This window comes from Hyla sarda, chromosome 5, assembly GCF_029499605.1.
Source record: "Hyla sarda isolate aHylSar1 chromosome 5, aHylSar1.hap1, whole genome shotgun sequence".
Lineage (NCBI taxonomy): Eukaryota > Metazoa > Chordata > Amphibia > Anura > Hylidae > Hyla > Hyla sarda.
This window is the reverse complement of record NC_079193.1, coordinates 21998029-22021871: the sequence shown is the minus strand read 5'-3', so window position 1 is coordinate 22021871 and position 23843 is coordinate 21998029. Positions and strand designations below refer to the sequence as shown.

The 23843-nt window shown below is 43.7% G+C and overlaps 1 protein-coding gene across 9 annotated transcripts in view; it reads left to right on the top strand.

The window, feature by feature from the left end:
* Window positions 1-23843, top strand: part of PPP1R9A (protein phosphatase 1 regulatory subunit 9A) — a 325401-nt gene that overhangs the window by 175871 nt on the left and 125687 nt on the right. The window lies entirely within an intron of this gene.

The following is a 23843-nucleotide window of genomic DNA, read 5'->3' as shown; positions in this document are numbered from 1 at the left end:
TAGTGAACTCACGAGGACCTGTGGATCAACCCCCAAAAAATGAGATTGCATTATCCTTAACTAGCTTAACCCCACCGGGACGAAGGGCGTACAGGTACCGTTCTCACGAGCGGATAACGATTTAATCCCGGTTGGTCCCGGTTGCTACAGGTAGCCAGGACCCACGGTTGATGCTGGACACCAGCGATCGGGCCGATGCCTGGAATTAACCCTTTAGATGCCGTGATCAAAGTTGGTCGCGGCATCTAAAAGGCGAGTTAACTGGTGCCGGTAGCTCAGTGGAGTTGATCGGGACAACCGTGGCGACATCGCGGATCCCAATTAGCTGAGTGGACGGAGGGAGGGCCCTTACCTGCCTCTTCGCTGTCTGATCGGTCTTCTGATGCTCTTAGCCTTCATAGCAGGCTTGAGGCATAGCAGGCACTGATCAATGCTATGGCATAGTATATCCCAGTAGTCCCCAACCTGCGGACCTCCAGATGTTGCAAAACTACAACTCCCAGCATGCCCGGACAGCCGTTGGCTGTCCGGGCATGCTGGGAGTTGTAGTTTTGCAAACTCTGGAGCAGTGGTCCCCAAACTGTGGCCCTCCAGATGTTGCAAAACTACAATTCCCAGCATGCCTGGACAGCCTACGGCTGTCCAGGCATGCTGGGAATTGTAGTTTTGCAACATCTGGAGGGCCACAGTTTGGGGACCACTGATCTGGAGGTCCGCAGGTTGGAGACCACTGGTATATGCAATCAGAAGATTGCATCTTATAGCACCCTATGAGAGCTTAAAAAAAAAAAAAAAAAAAAAAAGTGTCAAGAAAAAAAGTTAATAAAAGTGAATAAGCCCCTCCCCTAATAACAGTTAAAATCACCCCCCTTTTCCCATGTTTTAAATAAAATATTGCAATAAAAAAATCCGCTACATGAGTAAATGTCCGAATTATTAAAATATAAGGTTAACTAAACCGCAGTTAATGGTGTACAAGTAAAAAAAAATAACAAAGTTGTGCATTTTGTCACGTCATGTACCATAAAAATGTTTATAAAAATCGATCAAAAAGTCCCATCAAAACAAAAATGGTACTGATAAAAATGATGGACCACGTAAATGAGCCCTCATATAGCCCTGTATGCAGAAAAATGTAAAAGTTATAGGGGTCAGAAGATCACAATTTTACACATACTTATAATGGTGCAAGAGACTTGATGTCCAGCGAGGTAGGATGCAAAACAGGATTTCTTTATTGAGGACACGTGGTTAGCACATAAAACCAACGTGTTTCGGGTCAGACAGGACCCTTAATCATGGACTACTTATAATGGTGCAAGTAGTAAAACAAAATAAAACCTACAGAAATTGGGTATCTTTGTAACCATATGGACCTACAGAGTAATGATAATGTGTCATTTGTACCGAAAATTGCACTGTGTAGAAATGAAAGCCCCCAAAGTTTCAAATTGGTATTTATTTATTTTTTTCAATTTCACCCCAAAAATAAATGTTCTTTTGGTTTTGAGGTAGATTTTGTTATTAAATGATTGATGAAATTACAAAGTACAATTGGTGATGCAGAAACAAGCCCTTATATGGGTCTGTAGGTGCAAAATTGAAAACGTTATGATTTTTTCAAGGGGAGTAGGAAAAAAACGAAAGTGCAAAAACAATAATAGGCCTGGTCCTTAAGGTCAAAATGGGCTTCGTTCTTAAGGGGTTAAGGTGCTCTGATTAAGCATCTTCTTACAGTGTCTTGATACGCTCTTCCATTCCTGAGATATGAGAGTTTATAGCTTCTATAATGTCTCCATGTACTGCATATATATATATATATATATATATATATATATATATATATATATACAGTCATGGCCGTAAATGTTGGCACCCCTGAAATTGTTCATGAAAATTAAGTATTTCTCACAGAAAAGGATTGCAGTAGCAAATGTTTTGCTATACACATGTTTATTCCCTTTATGTGTATTGGAACTAAACCAAAAAAGGGAGGAAAAATAAGCAAATTGGACATAATGTCACCAAACTCCAAAAATGGTCTGAACAAAAATATTGGCACCCTTTAAAAATTGTGGAAAGATAAGATTGTTTCAAGCATGTGATGCTCTTTTAAACTCACCTGGGGCAAGTAACAGCTGTGGACAATATAGAAATCACACCCGAAAGCAGATAAAAAGGAGAGAAGTTCACTTAGTCTTTGCATTGTGTGTCTGTGTGTGTCACACTAAGCATGGACAATAGAAAGAGGAGGAGAGAACTGTCTGAGGACTTGAAAACCAAAATTGTGGAAAAATATCAACAGTCTCAAGGTTACAAGTCCATCTGCAGAGATCTAGATTTGTCTTTGTCCACAGTGCGCAACATTATCAAGACGTTTGCAACCCATGGCACTGTAGCTAATCTCCCTGGGTGTGGACGGAAGAGAAAAATTTATGAAAGGTGTCAACGCAGGATAGTGGATAAGCAGCCCCAAACAAGTTCCAAATATGTTCAAGCTGTCCTGCAGGCTCAGGGAGCATCAGTGTCAGAGCGAACTATCCGTCAACATTTAAATGAAATGAAATGAAACGCTCTGGCAGGAGACCCCGAAGGACCCCACTGCTGACACAGAGACATGAAAAAGCAAGACTACATTTTGCCAAAGTGAACTTGAGTAAGCCAAATTCCTTCTGGGAAACGTCTGGTGGACAGATGGGACCAAGATAGAGCTTTTTGGTTAATCACATCATTCTACTGTTTACCGAAAACGGAATGAGGCCTACAAAGAAAAGAACACAGTACCTACAGTGAAATATGGTGGAGGTCACTGATAAATGTAAGGTAATGCACACGGGGAAAAAAAATCCCGGCTGGGGTTATGTATTAAATGGGACGACCAACGTGGAAAAGGACTTGGGAGTCTAAGTTAACAGTAAATTTAGCTGTAGTGACCAGTGTCGGGCAGCTGCTACCAAGGCAAATAAAATAATGGGGTGCATCATTAGGGGCATAGATGGCCACAACAAGGAAATAATTCTACCGCTGTACAAATCACTAGTCAGACCACACATAGAATACTGTGTACAGTACTGGGCACCAGTGTACAAGAAAGATATAGTGGAGCTGGAGAGGGTTCAAAGATGGGCAACCAGAGTAATATGGGGAATGGGAGGACTACAGTACCCAGAAAGATTATCAGAATTAGGGTATTTAGTTTAGAAAAAAGAAGGCTTAGGGGCGACCTAATGACTATGTATAAATATATTAGGGGACAGTACAGAGATCTCTCCCATGATCTATTTATACCCAGGACTGTATCTATAACAAGGGGGCATCCTCTACGTCTAGAGGAAAGAAGGTTTCTACACCAGCACAGATGGAGGTTCTTTACTGTAAGAGCAGTGAGACTGTGGAATTCTCTCCCGGAGGAGATGGTCATGGTGAACAGTTTAAAAGAATTCAAAAGGGGTCTGGATGCATTTTTGGAGAATAATAACATTATAGGTTATGGACTCGGGAATTAATTTTTACCTCGAGTATGAGTTTCTTTTTTTTTGCCTTCCTCTGGATCAACTCAGTAGGAACTCATTATTAGGGTTATAGTTTGAACTTCATGGACTCTTGTCTTTTTTCAACCTTATGTTATGTTAACTATGTTACTATGTTTTGGGGTTGTTTTGCTGCCTCTGGCACTGGGGGCCTTGAATGTGTACAAGACATCATGAAATCTGAGGATTACCAATGGATTTTTGGCCGAACTGTACAGCCCAGTGTCAAAAAGCTGGGTTTGCGTCCGAGATCTTGGGTCTTCCAGCAGGACAATGACCCCAAATATACGTCAAAAACAGGGCTGTGGAGTCGGTAGATAAATGCTCTGACTCCGCATTTTTTTTGTACTTCCGACTCCAACTCCCTGACTCCTCTGTATTAATATGCAAATGTATTTTATACATTCCTTGAAGGAAAGAAAGGCAACATACATATCAATAGAAAGGGAGAAACAGCTAGCCTGGCACTGCTACTTCACACTCCTGTGGATTATTACTCAGGTAGACACAATGCAGCAATAGATTCACGTAAGCAGTGAAGGTGCAAGACTTGATAGAAGATACAACACTTATGCACAAATCCAATAAAGAAACAATTCAAGTGCACTCACCACGTAGACTGCTTCTTCGTTACTTTATTTCTTGTCACAAAAAGACATAATGCAGGGAGACGACATATAGGGGGTGTGCCCACGCACACCCCCTATATGTCGTCTCCCTGCATTATGTCTTTTTGTGACAAGAAATAAAGTAACGAAGAAGCAGTCTATGTGGTGAGTGCACTTGAATTCTTTCTTTATTGGATTTCAACATACATGTCATTACCACAGGACTACTGGCTGGGAACAGTCTACTGTATTGAACAGTTTAAGCCCACCAAGTTCTTCTAAGCTCTTCTAGCAGAGAGAGGTAGTTGGCCAGAAGCTGCTGCCTTCTCCTTTTTGTGTGCTGATCTGCTGCTGAAGATAGGGCAGTGGGAGGATCCAGGAAGGGGCATTTATTATAAAACATGATTTCTCTAGTAGAATCCCATAGTCATGTTTAAAGTTTAAGCTAACAATTGGAGTTTACAAGTTTTTATAGCCTTAGCTGAATGACAGCAGTTTTTTCAATTTTTTACAGCTTCAGTCTTGAACCATTGACCCTCCATTCCCTTCACTTATACAAGTGTCTCTAGTCCTGCAAAAAACATATTTACTTAACCCCTTATCAGTGAGAGGCTAGGTTACCCATGGATTCCCTGTAACAGCAGAACACAAGTATTGCCGCTCCTAATTGTGCGTTGTGTGCCATATTGTGAAGCACATGAAAAGCATGCCTCTTCACGGTCACTTAACGTGTTCGTTTTGCGGTTACGTGAGGCCATGCATGCATTGGTCTTTATTCTTACAGTAGAGAAGTAATTAATTATAACTTTTTGTGAATTGGGACATTCCAATCTAAATTTAGTAGGAGTCAGAGTCGGTGCATTGTTTGCCGACTCCGACTCCAGGTACCCAAAATATTATCCGACTCCTCAACTCCGACTCCACAGCCCTGGTCAAAAACCACCCAGAAATGGATGGCAACAAAGCACTGGAGAGTTCTGAAGTGGGAGCAATGAGTCCAGATCTAAATTCCATTGAACATCTGTGGAGAGATCTTATAATTGCTGTTGGGAAAAGGCGCCTTCCAATAAGAGAGACCGGGAGCAGTTTGTAAAGGAAGAGTGGTCCAACATTCCGTCTGAGAGGTGTAAGAAGCTTATTAATGGTTATAGGAAGCGACTGATTTCAGTTATTTTTTCCAAAGGGTGTGTAACCAAATATTAAGTTAAGGGTGCCAATAATTTTGTCCAGCTTGGTGTAACATTATGTCCAATTAGCTTTTTTTCCTACCTTTTTTTGTTTAGTTCCAATACACACAAAGGGAAAAAACATGTGTATAGCAAGACATGTGTTACTGCAATCCTTTGCTGTGAGAAATACTTAATTTTCTAGAAAAATTTCAGGGGTGCCAACATTTACGGCCATTACTGTATAATATATATATATATATATATATATATGTATATATACACTGCTCAAAAAAACAAAGTGAACACTAAGATAACAGATTCTAGATCTTAATGAATGAACAAATCGTATGAAATACTTTCCTCTTTACATAGTTGAATGTGCTGACAACAAAATCACACAAAAATTATCAATGGAAATCAAATTTATCAACCCATGGAGGTCTGGATATGGAGTCACACTCAAAATCACAGTGAAAAACCCCACTACAGGCTGATACAACTTTATGTAATGTCCTTAAAACAAGTCACAATGAGGCTCAGTAGTGTGTGTGGCCTCCACGTGCCCGTATGACCTCCCTACAACGCCTGGGCATGATCCTGATGAGGTGGTGGATGGTCTCCTGAGAGATGTCCTCCCAGACCTGGACTAAAGTATCCGCCAACTCCTGGACAGTCTGTGGTGGATGGAGAGAGACATGATGTCCCAGATGTGCTCAATCAGATCCAGGTCTGGGGAACGCCGGCCAGTCCATAGCATCAGTGCCTTCCTCTTGCAGGAACTGCTGACACACTCCAGCCACATGAGGTCTAGCATTGTCTTGTATTAGGAGGAACCCAGGGCCAACCGCACCAGCATATGGTCTCACAAGGGGTCTGAGGATCTCATCTCGGTACCTAATGGCAGTCAGGCTACCTCTGGCAAGCACATGGAGGGCTGTGCGGCCCCCCAAAGAAATGCCACCCCACACCATTACTGACCCACCGCCAAACCGGTCATGCTGGAGGATGTTGCAGGCAGCAGAATGTTCTCCACGGCGTCTCCAGACTCTTGTCACGTCTGTCACATGTGCTCAGTGTGAAGCTGCTTTCATCTGGGAAGAACATAGGGCGCCAGTGGTGAATTTGCCAATCTTGGTGTTCTCTGGCAAATGCCAAACGTCCTGCACAGTGTTGGGCTGTAAGCACAACCCCCACCTGTGGATGTCGGGCCCTCATACCACCCTCATGGAGTCTGTTTCTGACCGTTTGAGTGAACACATGCACATTTGTGGCCTGCTGGAGGTCATTTTGCAGGGCTCTGGCAGTGCTCCTCCTGCTCTTCCTTTCACAAAGGCAGAGGTAGCGGTCCTGCTGCGGGTTGTTGCCCTCCTACGGCCTCCTCCATGTCTCCTGATGTACTGGCCTGTCTCCTGGTAGCACCTCCATGCTCTGGACACTATGCTGACAGACACAGCAAACCTTCTTGCCACAGCTCGCATTGATGTGCCATACTGGATGAGCTGCACTACCTGAGCCACTTGTGTGGGTTGTAGGCTCCGTCTCATGCTACCACTAGAGTGAAAGCACCGCCAGCATTCAAAAGTCACCAAAAAATCAGCCAGGAAGCATAGGAACTGAGAAGTGGTCTGTGATCACCACCTGCAGAACCACTCCTTTATTGGAGGTGTCTTGCTAATTGCCTATAATTTCGACCTGTTGTCTGTTCCATTTGCACAACAGCATGTGAAATTGATTGTCAATCAGTGTTCTTCCTGAGTGGACAGTGGGATCTCACAGAAGTGTCATTGACTTGGAGTTACATTGTGTTGTTTAGGTGTTCCCTTTATGTTTTTGAGAAGTGTATATATAGAGGACTTCGTGTCTTATATACTGTACGTGTCGAGTATAAAGCAAGTTGTGTTGGCACTGCTTACCCTGCTTCCCGTGAATCCCTCTCTCACTTCTACCGTGGCTTATGTCAGGATAATTGAGGATGAATGGTGGTGCTCTTGTGTGGAAATACAGCTTCATAAACAATGTCAAAAACAAAGAAAAATCACAGGCGACTCACCGGCTCTTCAATGCTTCATCTTTGTTCTTAAGTTCGTGCAGGTGAAGCGGCTCCACGACAACATGATCTGTTGAAATTCCTGAATGGAAAGAAACAGCTGTAATCACTTACGCACTAGCGTCAAGCTAACTGGAGCGGCGTGGAGCCGCTTTACCTGCACAAACCGAAGAATAAAGATGAAGCATTGAGGTGCCGGTGAGTCGCCTGTGATTTTTCTTTATTTGTTCATTGTATATATAGAGGGTCCTGCCCCCTCATATCTCTATAGCGCGCCCTCAGAAGCAGGAGAGTAGCTGCCATGATGTCTTCATATACTGCACACACATAGAGGATCCTGCACCCTCTTATCTCTATAGTACACCCTCAGAAGATGGTGATTAGCTGCCATGATGTGTCCATACACTGCGCACACAGTAGAGGAAATCTTAGTTTCCAGTATTTCTTGAGCAAACCTTCAGAAGCAGGAGACTAGGTGCCATAATGTCTCCATACATTACATACACACACACACAGAGGATCTTTCACCCTCATATGTCTGTAGCGCATCCTCAGAAGTCGAAGACTAGCTGTTATGATGTCTCCTTATACTGCACACACACAGAAGAGGGAATCCTGCTCCACTATATCTCTATAGCACACCCATAAGAAGCAGCAGCAGCAGCGTGGAAGACATTATAGAGCAGTACTGTAAGCTGTGAATACAAGACTGGGGGGAGATTTAACACTATCTAGAGCAAGCATTGTCACCCTCTGTAGCTATTTTCTCCTTTATCCTCACTTCACCATAGACTTCTGTTAGCAGCAAGAACCTGATTCTTCAGTAAGCTGGCCCATGTTGAAACAGATTTTAGCCATATTTCTGAGTGAATCATAAGTTTAGCAATAGGACGGGCTAGGGGGAAAGGAGCCTGATATATGGCGAAAAAGGCATTTTTCTCTGAAAAGAAATATTACAAAATGTCTTGCATTGGTTTGTACTATTGAGCTATGCAAAGTTTTATGCAACTAGTGCCAGACAGCTGCTGCTAAAGCAAATCAACAAAACTATGTAAGCCTTTGTTTTCCAAACTGTGTTCCTCCAGCTGTTGCAAAACTACAACTCCCAGATAGATATGAGATGAGATAGATAGATATGAGATGAGATAGATAGATAGATATGAGATGAGATAGATAGATATGAGATAGATAGTTGATAATACTGTAGATAGATAGATATGAGATAGATAGATAGGAGATAGATAGATACATAGATATTGAAGGGATAGATAGATATATAATCAGATAGATAGGTAGATAATTAGATAGATAGATAGATATATATGAGATAGGTAGGTAGATAGATAGATAGATGATAGATAGATAGATAGATAGGAGATAGATATGAGATAGATAGGAGATAGATAGATAGATATTGAAGAGATAGATAGATAGATATATAATCAGATAGATAGGTAGATAATTAGATAGATAGATATGAGATAGGTAGGTAGATAGATAGATAAGAGATAGATAGATAGATAGATAGGAAACTGTTGATGGAACATTGACATGATTAGAATTTGTTCTAGGTAGTTTGTGCTCCTGATTTGTACCCATCGTGTGATCAGACAGGTTTTTCTATGATTTTTTAATGGCGCCCCCATGTGTACATGTTCTGTAATGTGATGACCAAACCACTTATGTCAAGCCCCTCATTAGGTGTTGTAGAAGGATATAGCAGTGTTTTCCATCTTCCATATACTACACTATAAGCTATACCCTAAATGAGTCCCATTGCTTCCGGTGGGTGACCCTGAACGCTCCATCACACAAGTTGTAGAGTAGAACGTCCTCCAGTGGGTGATAAGGTCACCGGGCATGGGAGGCCGGAGGCCGCAGTCACCTATCTATGTGACCTTCAGCGTTCTGGGCCCGACCTCAGGTGTGAATTGATCGTACGCTTCATCAAGTCGACTAATGTTCTTCCTCACAGCTCTGCACGTCACCGCCAACATGTAAGCTAATAATAAAGGTTGTCTACTGCACATTACCTGCAAATACCGGAAACCTCACAGCGTCCTCTGCTGGCCTGTACTGACTCTGCATGTACTCTCTATGACCTTAACAATCCTGATTTTCAATGTCATTGTGGAATCCTATAGGGACATGTATGATGTGAACTCTCTGGGGTCTGTACAGTATGTATGATGTGAACTCTCTGGGGTCTGTACAGTATGTATGATGTGATCTCTGGGATCTGTACAGTATGTATGATGTGATCTCTCTGGGGTCTGTACAGTATGTATGATGTGTCCTCTCTGGGGTCTGTACAGTATGTATGATGTGTCCTCTCTGGGGTCTGTACAGTATGTATGATGTGTCCTCTCTGGGGTCTGTACAGTATGTATGATGTGTCCTCTCTGGGGTCTGTACAGTATGTATGATGTGATCTCTGGGATCTGTACAGTATGTATGATGTGTCCTCTCTGGGGTCTGTACAGTATGTATGATGTGATCTCTGGGGTCTGTACAGTATGTATGATGTGTCCTCTCTGGGGTCTGTACAGTATGTATGATGTGTCCTCTCTGGGGTCTGTACAGTATGTATGATGTGTCCTCTCTGGGGTCTGTACAGTATGTATGATGTGTCCTCTCTGGGGTCTGTACAGTATGTATGATGTGTCCTCTCTGGGGTCTGTACAGTATGTATGATGTGTCCTCTCTGGGATCTGTACAGTATGTATGATGTGTCCTCTCTGGGGTCTGTACAGTATGTATGATGTGTCCTCTCTGGGGTCTGTACAGTATGTATGATGTGAACTCTCTGGGGTCTGTACAGTATGTATGATGTGTCCTCTCTGGGGTCTGTACAGTATGTATGATGTGTCCTCTCTGGGGTCTGTACAGTATGTATGATGTGTCCTCTCTGGGGTCTGTACAGTATGTATGATGTGTCCTCTCTGGGGTCTGTACAGTATGTATGATGTGTCCTCTCTGGGGTCTGTACAGTATGTATGATGTGTCCTCTCTGGGGTCTGTACAGTATGTATGATGTGTCCTCTCTGGGGTCTGTACAGTATGTATGATGTGTCCTCTCTGGGATCTGTACAGTATGTATGATGTGATCTCTCTGGGATCTGCACAGTATGTATGATGTGTCCTCTCTGGGGTCTGTACAGTATGTATGATGTGATCTCTGGGGTCTGTACAGTATGTATGATGTGTCCTCTCTGGGATCTGTACAGTATGTATGATGTGTCCTCTCTGGGGTCTGTACAGTATGTATGATGTGTCCTCTCTGGGGTCTGTACAGTATGTATGATGTGAACTCTCTGGGGTCTGTACAGTATGTATGATGTGTCCTCTCTGGGGTCTGTACAGTATGTATGATGTGTCCTCTCTGGGGTCTGTACAGTATGTATGATGTGTCCTCTCTGGGGTCTGTACAGTATGTATGATGTGTCCTCTCTGGGGTCTGTACAGTATGTATGATGTGTCCTCTCTGGGGTCTGTACAGTATGTATGATGTGTCCTCTCTGGGGTCTGTACAGTATGTATGATGTGTCCTCTCTGGGGTCTGTACAGTATGTATGATGTGTCCTCTCTGGGATCTGTACAGTATGTATGATGTGATCTCTCTGGGATCTGCACAGTATGTATGATGTGTCCTCTCTGGGGTCTGTACAGTATGTATGATGTGATCTCTGGGGTCTGTACAGTATGTATGATGTGTCCTCTCTGGGGTCTGTACAGTATGTATGATGTGTCCTCTCTGGGGTCTGTACAGTATGTATGTTGTGTCCTCTCTGGGGTCTGTACAGTATGTATGATGTGTCCTCTCTGGGGTCGTTACAGTATGTATGATGTGTCCTCTCTGGGGTCTGTACAGTATGTATGATGTGATCTCTGGGGTCTGTACAGTATGTATGATGTGATCTCTGGGGTCTGTACAGTATGTATGATGTGTCCTCTCTGGGGTCTGCACAGTATGTATGATGTGTCCTCTCTGGGGTCTGTACAGTATGTATGATGTGTCCTCTCTGGGGTCTGTACAGTATGTATGATGTGTCCTCTCTGGGGTCTGTACAGTATGTATGATGTGAACTCTCTGGGGTCTGTACAGTATGTATGATGTGTCCTCTCTGGGGTCTGTACAGTATGTATGATGTGTCCTCTCTGGGGTCTGTACAGTATGTATGATGTGATCTATGGGGTCTGTACAGTATGTATGATGTGTCCTCTCTGGGGTCGTTACAGTATGTATGATGTGTCCTCTCTGGGGTCTGTACAGTATGTATGATGTGATCTCTGGGGTCTGTACAGTATTTATGGTGTGATCTCTGGGGTCTGTACAGTATGTATGATGTGTCCTCTCTGGGGTCTGCACAGTATGTATGATGTGTCCTCTCTGGGGTCTGTACAGTATGTATGATGTGTCCTCTCTGGGGTCTGCACAGTATGTATGATGTGTCCTCTCTGGGGTCTGTACAGTATGTATGATGTGTCCTCTCTGGGGTCTGTACAGTATGTATGATGTGTCCTCTCTGGGGTCTGTACAGTATGTATGATGTGAACTCTCTGGGGTCTGTACAGTATGTATGATGTGTCCTCTCTGGGGTCTGTACAGTATGTATGATGTGTCCTCTCTGGGGTCTGTACAGTATGTATGATGTGTCCTCTCTGGGGTCTGTACAGTATGTATGATGTGATCTCTGGGGTCTGTACAGTATGTATGATGTGTCCTCTCTGGGGTCTGTACAGTATGTATGATGTGTCCTCTCTGGGGTCTGTACAGTATGTATGATGTGTCCTCTCTGGGGTCTGTACAGTATGTATGATGTGTCCTCTCTGGGGTCTGTACAGTATGTATGATGTGTCCTCTCTGGGGTCTGTACAGTATGTATGATGTGTCCTCTCTGGGGTCTGTACAGTATGTATGATGTGATCTCTGGGGTCTGTACAGTATGTATGATGTGTCCTCTCTGGGATCTGTACAGTATGTATGATGTGATCTCTCTGGGGTCTGTACAGTATGTATGATGTGTCCTCTCTGGGGTCTGTACAGTATGTATGATGTGTCCTCTCTGGGGTCTGTACAATATGTATGATGTGTCCTCTCTGGGGTCTGTACAGTATGTATGATGTGTCCTCTCTGGGGTCTGTACAGTATGTATGATGTGTCCTCTCTGGGGTCTGTACAGTATGTATGATGTGTCCTCTCTGGGATCTGTACAGTATGTATGATGTGTCCTCTCTGGGGTCTGTACAGTATGTATGATGTGTCCTCTCTGGGGTCTGTACAGTATGTATGATGTGTCCTCTCTGGGATCTGTACAGTATGTATGATGTGTTCTCTCTGGGGTCTGTACAGTATGTATGATGTGTCCTCTCTGGGGTCTGTACAGTATGTATGATGTGTCCTCTCTGGGGTCTGTACAGTATGTATGATGTGTCCTCTCTGGGGTCTGCACAGTATGTATGATGTGTCCTCTCTGGGGTCTGTACAGTATGTATGATGTGTCCTCTCGGGTCTGTACAGTATGTATGATGTGTCCTCTCTGGGGTCTGTACAGTATGTATGATGTGTCCTCTCTGGGGTCTGTACAGTATGTATGATGTGTCCTCTCTGGGATCTGTACAGCATGTATGATGTGATCTCTCTGGGGTCTGTACAGTATGTATGATGTGTCCTCTCTGGGATCTGTACAGCATGTATGATGTGATCTCTCTGGGCTCTGTACAGTATGTATGATGTGTCCTCTCTGGGGTCTGTACAGTATGTATGATGTGATCTATGGGGTCTGTACAGTATGTATGATGTGTCCTCTCTGGGGTCGTTACAGTATGTATGATGTGTCCTCTCTGGGGTCTGTACAGTATGTATGATGTGATCTATGGGGTCTGTACAGTATGTATGATGTGTCCTCTCTGGGGTCTGTACAGTATGTATGATGTGATCTATGGGGTCTGTACAGTATGTATGATGTGTCCTCTCTGGGATCTGTACAGTATGTATGATGTGTCCTCTCTGGGATCTGTACAGTATGTATGATGTGATCTCTCTGGGGTCTGCACAGTATGTATGATGTGTCCTCTCTGGGGTCTGTACAGTATGTATGATGTGTCCTCTCTGGGGTCTGTACAGTATGTATGATGTGTCCTCTCTGGGGTCTGTACAGTATGTATGATGTGTCCTCTCGGGGGTCTGTACAGTATGTATGATGTGTCCTCTCTGGGGTCTGTACAGTATGTATGATGTGTCCTCTCTGGGGTCTGTACAGTATGTATGATGTGTCCTCTCTGGGATCTGTACAGTATGTATGATGTGTCCTCTCTGGGGTCTGTACAGTATGTATGTTGTGTCCTCTCTGGGGTCTGTACAGTATGTATGATGTGTCCTCTCTGGGGTCTGTACAGTATGTATGATGTGATCTATGGGGTCTGTACAGTATGTATGATGTGTCCTCTCTGGGGTCGTTACAGTATGTATGATGTGTCCTCTCTGGGGTCTGTACAGTATGTATGATGTGATCTCTGGGGTCTGTACAGTATGTATGATGTGATCTCTGGGGTCTGTACAGTATGTATGATTTGTCCTCTTTGGGGTCTGTACAGTATGTATGATGTGATCTCTGGGATCTGTACAGTATGTATGATGTGATCTCTGGGGTCTGTACAGTATGTATGATTGTGTCCTCTCTGGGATCTGTACAGTATGTATGATGTGATCTCTCTGGGGTCTGTACAGTATGTATGATGTGATCTCTGGGGTCTGTACAGAATGTATGATGTGATCTCTCTGGGATCTGTACAGTATGTATGATGTGTCCTCTCTGGGATCTGTACAGTATGTATGATGTGATCTCTCTGGGGTCTGCACAGTATGTATGATGTGTCCTCTCTGGGGTCTGTACAGTATGTATGATGTGATCTATGGGGTCTGTACAGTATGTATGATGTGTCCTCTCTGGGGTCGTTACAGTATGTATGATGTGTCCTCTCTGGGGTCTGTACAGTATGTATGATGTGATCTCTGGGGTCTGTACAGTATGTATGATGTGTCCTCTCTGGGGTCTGCACAGTATGTATGATGTGATCTCTGGGATCTGTACAGTATGTATGATGTGATCTCTGGGGTCTGTACAGTATGTATGATGTGTCCTCTCTGGGGTCTGTACAGTATGTATGATGTGATCTCTGGGGTCTGTACAGTATGTATGATGTGATCTCTGGGGTCTGTACAGTATGTATGATTTGTCCTCTTTGGGGTCTGTACAGTATGTATGATGTGATCTCTGGGATCTGTACAGTATGTATGATGTGATCTCTGGGGTCTGTACAGTATGTATGATTGTGTCCTCTCTGGGATCTGTACAGTATGTATGATGTGATCTCTCTGGGGTCTGTACAGTATGTATGATGTGATCTCTCTGGGATCTGTACAGTATGTATGATGTGTCCTCTCTGGGATCTGTACAGTATGTATGATGTGATCTCTCTGGGGTCTGCACAGTATGTATGATGTGTCCTCTCTGGGGTCTGCACAGTATGTATGATGTGTCCTCTCTGGGGTCTGTACAGTATGTATGATGTGTCCTCTCTGGGGTCTGTACAGTATGTATGATGTGTCCTCTCTGGGATCTGTACAGTATGTATGATGTGATCTCTCTGGGGTCTGTACAGTATGTATGATGTGTCCTCTCTGGGATCTGTACAGTATGTATGATGTGATCTCTCTGGGGTCTGTACAGTATGTATGATGTGATCTCTGGGGTCTGTACAGTATGTATGATGTGATCTCTGGGGTCTGTACAGTATGTATGATGTGTCCTCTCTGGGGTCTGTACAGTATGTATGATGTGATCTCTCTGGGGTCTGTATAGTATATATGATGTGATCTCTCTGGGGTCTGTACAGTATGTATGATGTGTCCTCTCTGGGGTCTGTACAGTATGTATGATGTGTCCTCTCTGGGGTCTGTACAGTATGTATGATGTGTCCTCTCTGGGGTCGGTACAGTATGTATGATGTGATCTCTCTGGGGTCTGTACAGTATGTATGATGTGTCCTCTCTGGGGTCTGTACAGTATGTATGATGTGTCCTCTCTGGGGTCTGTACAGTATGTATGATGTGATCTCTGGGGATCTGTACAGTATGTATGATGTGTCCTCTCTGGGGTCTGTACAGTATGTATGATGTGATCTCTGGGGTCTGTACAGTATGTATGATGTGATCTCTCTGGGGTCTTTACAGTATGTATGATGTATCCTCTCTGGGGTCTGTACAGTATGTATGATGTATCCTCTCTGGGGTCTGTACAGTATGTATGATGTATCCTCTCTGGGGTCTGTACAGTATATATGATGTGATCTCTGGGGTCTGTACAGTATGTATGATGTGTCCTCTCTGGGGTCTGTACAGTATGTATGATGTGTCCTTTCTGGGGTCTGTACAGTATGTATGATGTGTCCTCTCTGGGGTCTGTACAGTATGTATGATGTGTCCTCTCTGGGGTCTGTACAGTATGTATGATGTGTCCTCTCTGGGGTCTGTACAGTATGTATGATGTGTCCTCTCTGGGGTCTGTACAGTATGTATGATGTGTCCTCTCTGGGGTCTGTACAGTATGTATGATGTGATCTCTCTGGGGTCTGTACAGTATGTATGATGTGATCTCTGGGGTCTGTACAGTATGTATGATGTGATCTCTGGGGTTTGTACAGTATGTATGATGTGTCCTCTTTGGGGTCTGTACAGTATGTATGATGTGATCTCTCTGGGGTCTGTACAGTATGTATGATGTGATCTCTGGGGTCTGTACAGTATGTATGATGTGTCCTCTCTGGGATCTGTACAGTATGTATGATGTGATCTCTGGGGTCTGTACAGTATGTATGATGTGATCTCTAGGGTCTGTACAGTATGTATGATGTGATCTCTGGGGTTTGTACAGTATGTATGATGTGTCCTCTTTGGGGTCTGTACAGTATGTATGATGTGTCCTCTTTGGGGTCTGTACAGTATGTATGATGTGATCTCTGGGATCTGTACAGTATGTATGATGTGATCTCTCTGGGGTCTGTACAGTATGTATGATGTGTCCTCTTTGGGGTCTGTACAGTATGTATGATGTGTCCTCTCTGGGATTTGTACAGTATGTATGATGTGATCTCTCTGGGGTCTGTACAGTATGTATGATGTTATCTCTCTGGGATCTGTACAGTATGTATGATGTGTCCTCTCTGGGATCTGTACAGTATGTATGATGTGATCTCTGGGGTCTGTACAGTATGTATGATGTGTCCTCTCTGGGGTCTGTACAGTATGTATGATGTGTCCTCTCTGGGGTCTGTACAGTATGTATGATGTGTCCTCTCTGGGGTCTGTACAGTATGTATGATGTGATCTCTGGGGTCTGTACAGTATGTATGATGTGTCCTTTCTGGGGTCTGTACAGTATGTATGATGTGTCCTCTTTGAGGTCGGAGTGTATCCCATGTGCCATTGTTTCCTAACCATGGTGCCTCTTTGGGGTCTGTACAGTATGTATGATGTGTCCTCTCTGGGATTTGTACAGTATGTATGATGTGATCTCTCTGGGGTCTGTACAGTATGTATGATGTTATCTCTCTGGGATCTGTACAGTATGTATGATGTGTCCTCTCTGGGGTCTGTACAGTATGTATGATGTGTCCTTTCTGGGGTCTGTACAGTATGTATGATGTGTCCTCTCTGGGGTCTGTACAGTATGTATGATGTGTCCTCTCTGGGGTCTGTACAGTATGTATGATGTGTCCTCTCTGGGGTCTGTACAGTATGTATGATGTGTCCTCTCTGGGGTCTGTACAGTATGTATGATGTGTCCTCTCTGGGGTCTGTACAGTATGTATGATGTGATCTCTCTGGGGTCTGTACAGTATGTATGATGTGATCTCTGGGGTCTGTACAGTATGTATGATGTGTCCTCTCTGGGGTCTGTACAGTATGTATGATGTGTCCTCTCTGGGGTCTGTACAGTATGTATGATGTGATCTCTAGGGTCTGTAGAGTATGTATGATGTGATCTCTGGGGTTTGTACAGTATGTATGATGTGTCCTCTTTGGGGTCTGTACAGTATGTATGATGTGATCTCTCTGGGGTCTGTACAGTATGTATGATGTGATCTCTGGGGTCTGTACAGTATGTATGATGTGTCCTCTCTGGGATATGTACAGTATGTATGATGTGATCTCTGGGGTCTGTACAGTATGTATGATGTGATCTCTAGGGTCTGTACAGTATGTATGATGTGATCTCTGGGGTTTGTACAGTATGTATGATGTGTCCTCTTTGGGGTCTGTACAGTATGTATGATGTGTCCTCTTTGGGGTCTGTACAGTATGTATGATGTGATCTCTGGGATCTGTACAGTATGTATGATGTGATCTCTCTGGGTCTGTACAGTATGTATGATGTTATCTCTCTGGGATCTGTACAGTATGTATGATGTGTCCTCTCTGGGATCTGTACAGTATGTATGATGTGTCCTCTCTGGGGTCTGTACAGTATGTATGATGTGTCCTCTCTGGGGTCTGTACAGTATGTATGATGTGTCCTCTCTGGGGTCTGTACAGTATGTATGATGTGTCCTCTCTGGGGTCTGTACAGTATGTATGATGTGTCCTCTCTGGGGTCTGTACAGTATGTATGATGTGATCTCTGGGGTCTGTACAGTATGTATGATGTGTCCTCTCTGGGGTCTGTACAGTATGTATGATGTGTCCTCTTTGAGGTCGGAGTGTATCCCATGTGCCATTGTTTCCTAACCATGGTGCCTCTTTGGGGTCTGTACAGTATGTATGATGTGTCCTCTCTGGGATTTGTACAGTATGTATGATGTGATCTCTCTGGGGTCTGTACAGTATGTATGATGTTATCTCTCTGGGATCTGTACAGTATGTATGATGTGTCCTCTCTGGGGTCTGTACAGTATGTATGATGTGTCCTTTCTGGGGTCTGTACAGTATGTATGATGTGTCCTCTCTGGGGTCTGTACAGTATGTATGATGTGTCCTCTCTGGGGTCTGTACAGTATGTATGATGTGTCCTCTCTGGGGTCTGTTCAGTATGTATGATGTGTCCTCTCTGGGGTCTGTACAGTATGTATGATGTGTCCTCTCTGGGGTCTGTACAGTATGTATGATGTGATCTCTCTGGGGTCTGTACAGTATGTATGATGTGATCTCTGGGGTCTGTACAGTATGTATGATGTGTCCTCTCTGGGGTCTGTACAGTATGTATGATGTGTCCTCTCTGGGGTCTGTACAGTATGTATGATGTGATCTCTAGGGTCTGTACAGTATGTATGATGTGATCTCTGGGGTTTGTACAGTATGTATGATGTGTCCTCTTTGGGGTCTGTACAGTATGTATGATGTGATCTCTCTGGGGTCTGTACAGTATGTATAATGTGTCCTCTCTGGGATCTGTACAGTATGTATGATGTGATCTCTGGGGTCTGTACAGTATGTATGATGTGATCTCTGGGGTTTGTACAGTATATATGATGTGTCCTCTTTGGGGTCTGTACAGTATGTATGATGTGTCCTCTTTGGGGTCTGTACAGTATGTATGATGTGATCTCTGGGATCTGTACAGTATGTATGATGTGATCTCTCTGGGGTCTGTACAGTATGTATGATGTTATCTCTCTGGGATCTGTACAGTATGTATGATGTGTCCTCTCTGGCATCTGTACAGTATGTATGATGTGTCCTCTCTGGGGTCTGTACAGTATGTATGATGTGTCCTCTCTGGGGTCTGTACAGTATGTATGATGTGTCCTCTCTGGGGTCTGTACAGTATGTATGATGTGATCTCTGGGGTCTGTACAGTATGTATGATGTGATCTCTGGGATCTGTACAGTATGTATGATGTGTCCTCTCTGGGGTCTGTACAGTATGTATGATGTGATCTCTCTGGGGTCTGTACAATATGTATGATGTGTCCTCTCTGGGGTCTGTACAGTATGTATGATGTGTCCTCTCTGGGGTCTGTACAGTATGTATGATGTGATCTCTCTGGGGTCTGTACAGTATGTATGATGTTATCTCTCTGGGATCTGTACAGTATGTATGATGTGTCCTCTCTGGGATCTGTACAGTATGTATGATGTGTCCTCTCTGGGGTCTGTACAGTATGTATGATGTGTCCTCTCTGGGGTCTGTACAGTATGTATGATGTGTCCTCTCTGGGGTCTGTACAGTATGTATGATGTGTCCTCTCTGGGGTCTGTACAGTATGTATGATGTGTCCTCTCTGGGGTCTGTACAGTATGTATGATGTGTCCTCTCTGGGGTCTGTACAGTATGTATGATGTGTCCTCTCTGGGGTCTGTACAGTATGTATGATGTGTCCTCTCTGGGGTCTGTACAGTATGTATGATGTGTCCTCTCTGGGGTCTGTACAGTATGTATGATGTGTCCTCTCTGGGGTCTGTACAGTATGTATGATGTGTCCTCTCTGGGGTCTGTACAGTATGTATGATGTGTCCTCTCTGGGGTCTGTACAGTATGTATGATGTGTCCTCTCTGGGGTCTGTACAGTATGTATGATGTGTCCTCTCTGGGGTCTGTACAGTATGTATGATGTGTCCTCTTTGAGGTCGGATTGTATCCCATGTGCCATTGTTTCCTAACCATGGTGCCTCCAGCTGTTGCAAAATTACAACTCCCGGCATGCCCAGACAGCCTTCGGCGGTGTGAGCAGTGGAATATTTATATACATATAGAGGGAGATTTATCAAAACTTATCCAGAGGAAAAGTTGCCCAGTTACCCATAGCAACCAATCAGATCGCTTCTTTAATTTTGCAGAGGCCTTGTTAAATGGAAAGAAGCAATCTGATTGGTTGTGTGGTGTCCTGTGCGGTCCCTTTATGTGTCTGGGTCCCCATAGCCAGAGTCCCTAGGACGTAGGGGTCCATGTTGTATAGTCTACCCCTTGTCACCTCTATTCCATCTAGTAAACCAGTAACTTATGCAAGGTTTATGTAAATATAGTTATATAAATGTAAATGAATAGTTAATTACCTGCGCGTAGCGTAGCGGGACCTGCGGGTCACGTGACTAGGTGAACTCTATGGTATTTCTGCTTGAGGACCTGTTGAGGTCCCTATGACGTATGCAATCCCATCATTCTGTGTACGAGTGAATGACAGGTATTTGGACCAATCAGATTCACCCCGCCCCTGCCCATATAAGGGAGCGGCGGCCATTATTCTCTCTCTTGTTCCTGGGCTGTCAACTGAGAAGGATCTGCGCAACTAAACTCGCAGTGAGTTAGGCCCGAGCCTTGCGGCGACGGCTGATCAATGCTAAATAGAGAGTGTATCAATCCCCAGACACTCTGCAGCATCACCGGACCTAATCTAACCCCTAAATCCGGACGGATCTGCAAATATCTACCCTAAATTCAGAGACTTTCTAAATACCTCAAGGTCCGCAACAACTGCCAGTCACTGAGCAATATAAGGACTGTTTGTACGAGACTGTTACTGTGCCTTGGATGTACCGTCAGCACTTAAGTAAAGTTGTTCAAGTTCACGCTCCTTGTGGACCTTCAGTCATTTCATGCACCTATCGTTACTGTGAAGAGCGGCGATAGGCAGGAGAATTACCTCAGCATACCAACCCTCAGCCTGGCGTCACGAACTATAGGGTTAACATTAACCCCTCATATACCGATACAACATCCCCACTACTATACACCCCCCAAGGGCTACCACAGTTGCTATGGACAACTCAGCATCTTTTCCTCTGGACAGGTTTTGATAGATCTCCCTGTGGTGTATGATGAACGCTTCCCCGCGGCTGACCCCTATATAAGGTGACTGTCGCTCCCCCTGGATCCGGCCTCATCGTATCTAATACAAGTGAATGGGACTGTGTTACGATCTGTAAATGGTTACAGCGACGCGCAGGTCACGTGACCCCGTCCACTTCCATTAGCTGCAGTGCAATACGAATCAAGGAGGGCGACATAGTGATCTGTGACCGTACGATCGGTGCCAAGGTCGCCATGTAGCCCTAACCTGTAATCCTCAATGTTGTGCAGAACGGTATGCAACTACAAATATTTATTTCGGGGTATGATTTGTTAGACCAACATGCCCAAACTGCAAGGCTTAAAGGGGTACTCTGCTGCTCAGAGTTTGGAACAAATTGTTCCGAACGCTAGAGCCGGTGGCAGGAGCTCGTGATGTCATAGTCCCACCCCCCATGATGTCACCCCCCCACAATGCAAGTCTATGGGAGGGGGCGTGGCAGCATCCATACGCTCCCCCGATATCACTGCTCTCAGTCCCAGTGCGCTTCTCTTCTTGGTGCTGGGGGGGGTTAATCTGTCATAGTACCGCACAGGCGAACATAAGCCAGGACATTACTGTCAGTGATTGGCTGAGCAGCGCTGTGACAGATGAAACCCCGCCCCCAGCGCCACGAGCAACGATATTCTTCTTCCTTTTTTTTTTTACTTAATCTACATCCCCGCACCAAACCTGCAAGAGAAAATCTGCAACTAATCTGCACCGAAACCTGCACAATATACTGCAGAAAATGCATAGAAGGGAAAATGTATTATTTACTTTTTTTGTTCCGCTAAATTGCGCAGGGTTTTTGTGCAGTTCTGTTTGGCTGATGGCTGCCCCTGATTTACAATCAGTCCTAATAATGTGTGCAAAAATGCAAATAGATAGATAGATATGAGATAGATAGATAGATATGAGATAGATAGATAGATATGAGATAGATAGATAGATATGAGATAGATAGATATGAGATAGATAGATATGAGATAGATAGATAGATAGATATGAGATAGATAGATATGAGATAGATAGATAGATATGAGATAGATAGATATGAGATAGATAGATAGATATGAGATAGATAGATAGATAGATATGAGATAGATAGATAGATGTACAGCAACAGAAGAATGCAGCAGCACACTGCCAGCACAAGGATATAGATGAAACATGAACATGCAGATAAAACATGGAGAGCTATACAGCTATGGTGTAATAGATGCAAATGTGAAACTGTGAGATAGTGAGGCACTTAGCTCGCAAATTTGTTTACGCCGGCGGTCAAATAGCTTGGACCGTCCCACCGCGATAAGGTGGCCTCATTGGGACGGACCCTACACTGTGAATATGCCTCTGTGTGAACAGTTCAGTAAGCATGGCAGGATCTGGAACATCCAAGACACCTTATATACACACCTGATAGAGGTGGGTGGGGTGCAGGAGCCAACATGGAGGTAGCCACTCCCCAGTATGTGCAATACAGACAAAGAATTAGTCAGCCAGCACTTTAGTTGATACCAAACTATTATATGGACCTGGCCTACAGGTGCACGCTACTAGGCTAGATATACAGCAACAGGAGTATACAGCAGCACACTGCCAGCACAAGGATATAGATGAAACATGAATATGCAGTTAAAACATGGAGAGCTATACAGCTATGGTGTAATAGATGCAAATGTGAAACTATGAGATAGTGAGGCACTTAGCTCGCAAATTTGTCTCCGCCGGCGGTCAAATAGCTTGGACCGTCCCACCGCGTCCCAAGGAGGCCACCTTATCGCAGTGGGACGGTCCAAGCTATTTGACCGCCGGCGGAGACAAATTTGCGAGCTAAGTGCCTCACTATCTCATAGTTTCACATTTGCATCTATTACACCATAGCTGTATAGCTCTCCATGTTTTATCTGCATGTTCATGTTTCATCTATATCCTTGTGCTGGCAGTGTGCTGCTGTATACTCCTGTTGCTGTATATCTAGCCTAGTAGCGTGCACCTGTAGGCCAGGTCCATATAATAGTTTGGTATCAACTAAAGTGCTGGCTGACTTATTCTTTGTCTAGATAGATAGATAGATATGAGATAGATAGATAGATAGATAGATATGAGATAGATAGATAGATAGATATGAGATAGATAGATAGATAGATAGATATGAGATAGATATGAGATAGATAGATAGATAGATATGAGATAGATAGATAGATATGAGATAGATAGATAGATAGATATGAGATAGATAGATAGATATGAGATAGATATGAGATAGATATAGAGAGATAGATATAGATAGATAGATAGATAGATAGGAGATAGATAGATAGATAGATAGGAGATAGATAGGAGATAGATATGAGAGAGATAGATAGGAGATAGATAGATAGATAGATAGGAGATAGATATGAGAGAGATAGATAGATAGATAGATAGGAAATAGATATGAGATAGATAGATAGATATGAGATAGATAGATAGGAAATAGATATGAGATAGATAGATAGGAAATAGATATGAGATAGATAGATAGATATGAGATAGATAGATATGAGAGATAGATATGAGATAGATAGATAGATATGAGATAGATAGATAGATATGAGATAGATAGAATGATAGATATGAGATAGATAGATTGATAGATAGATATGAGATAGATAGA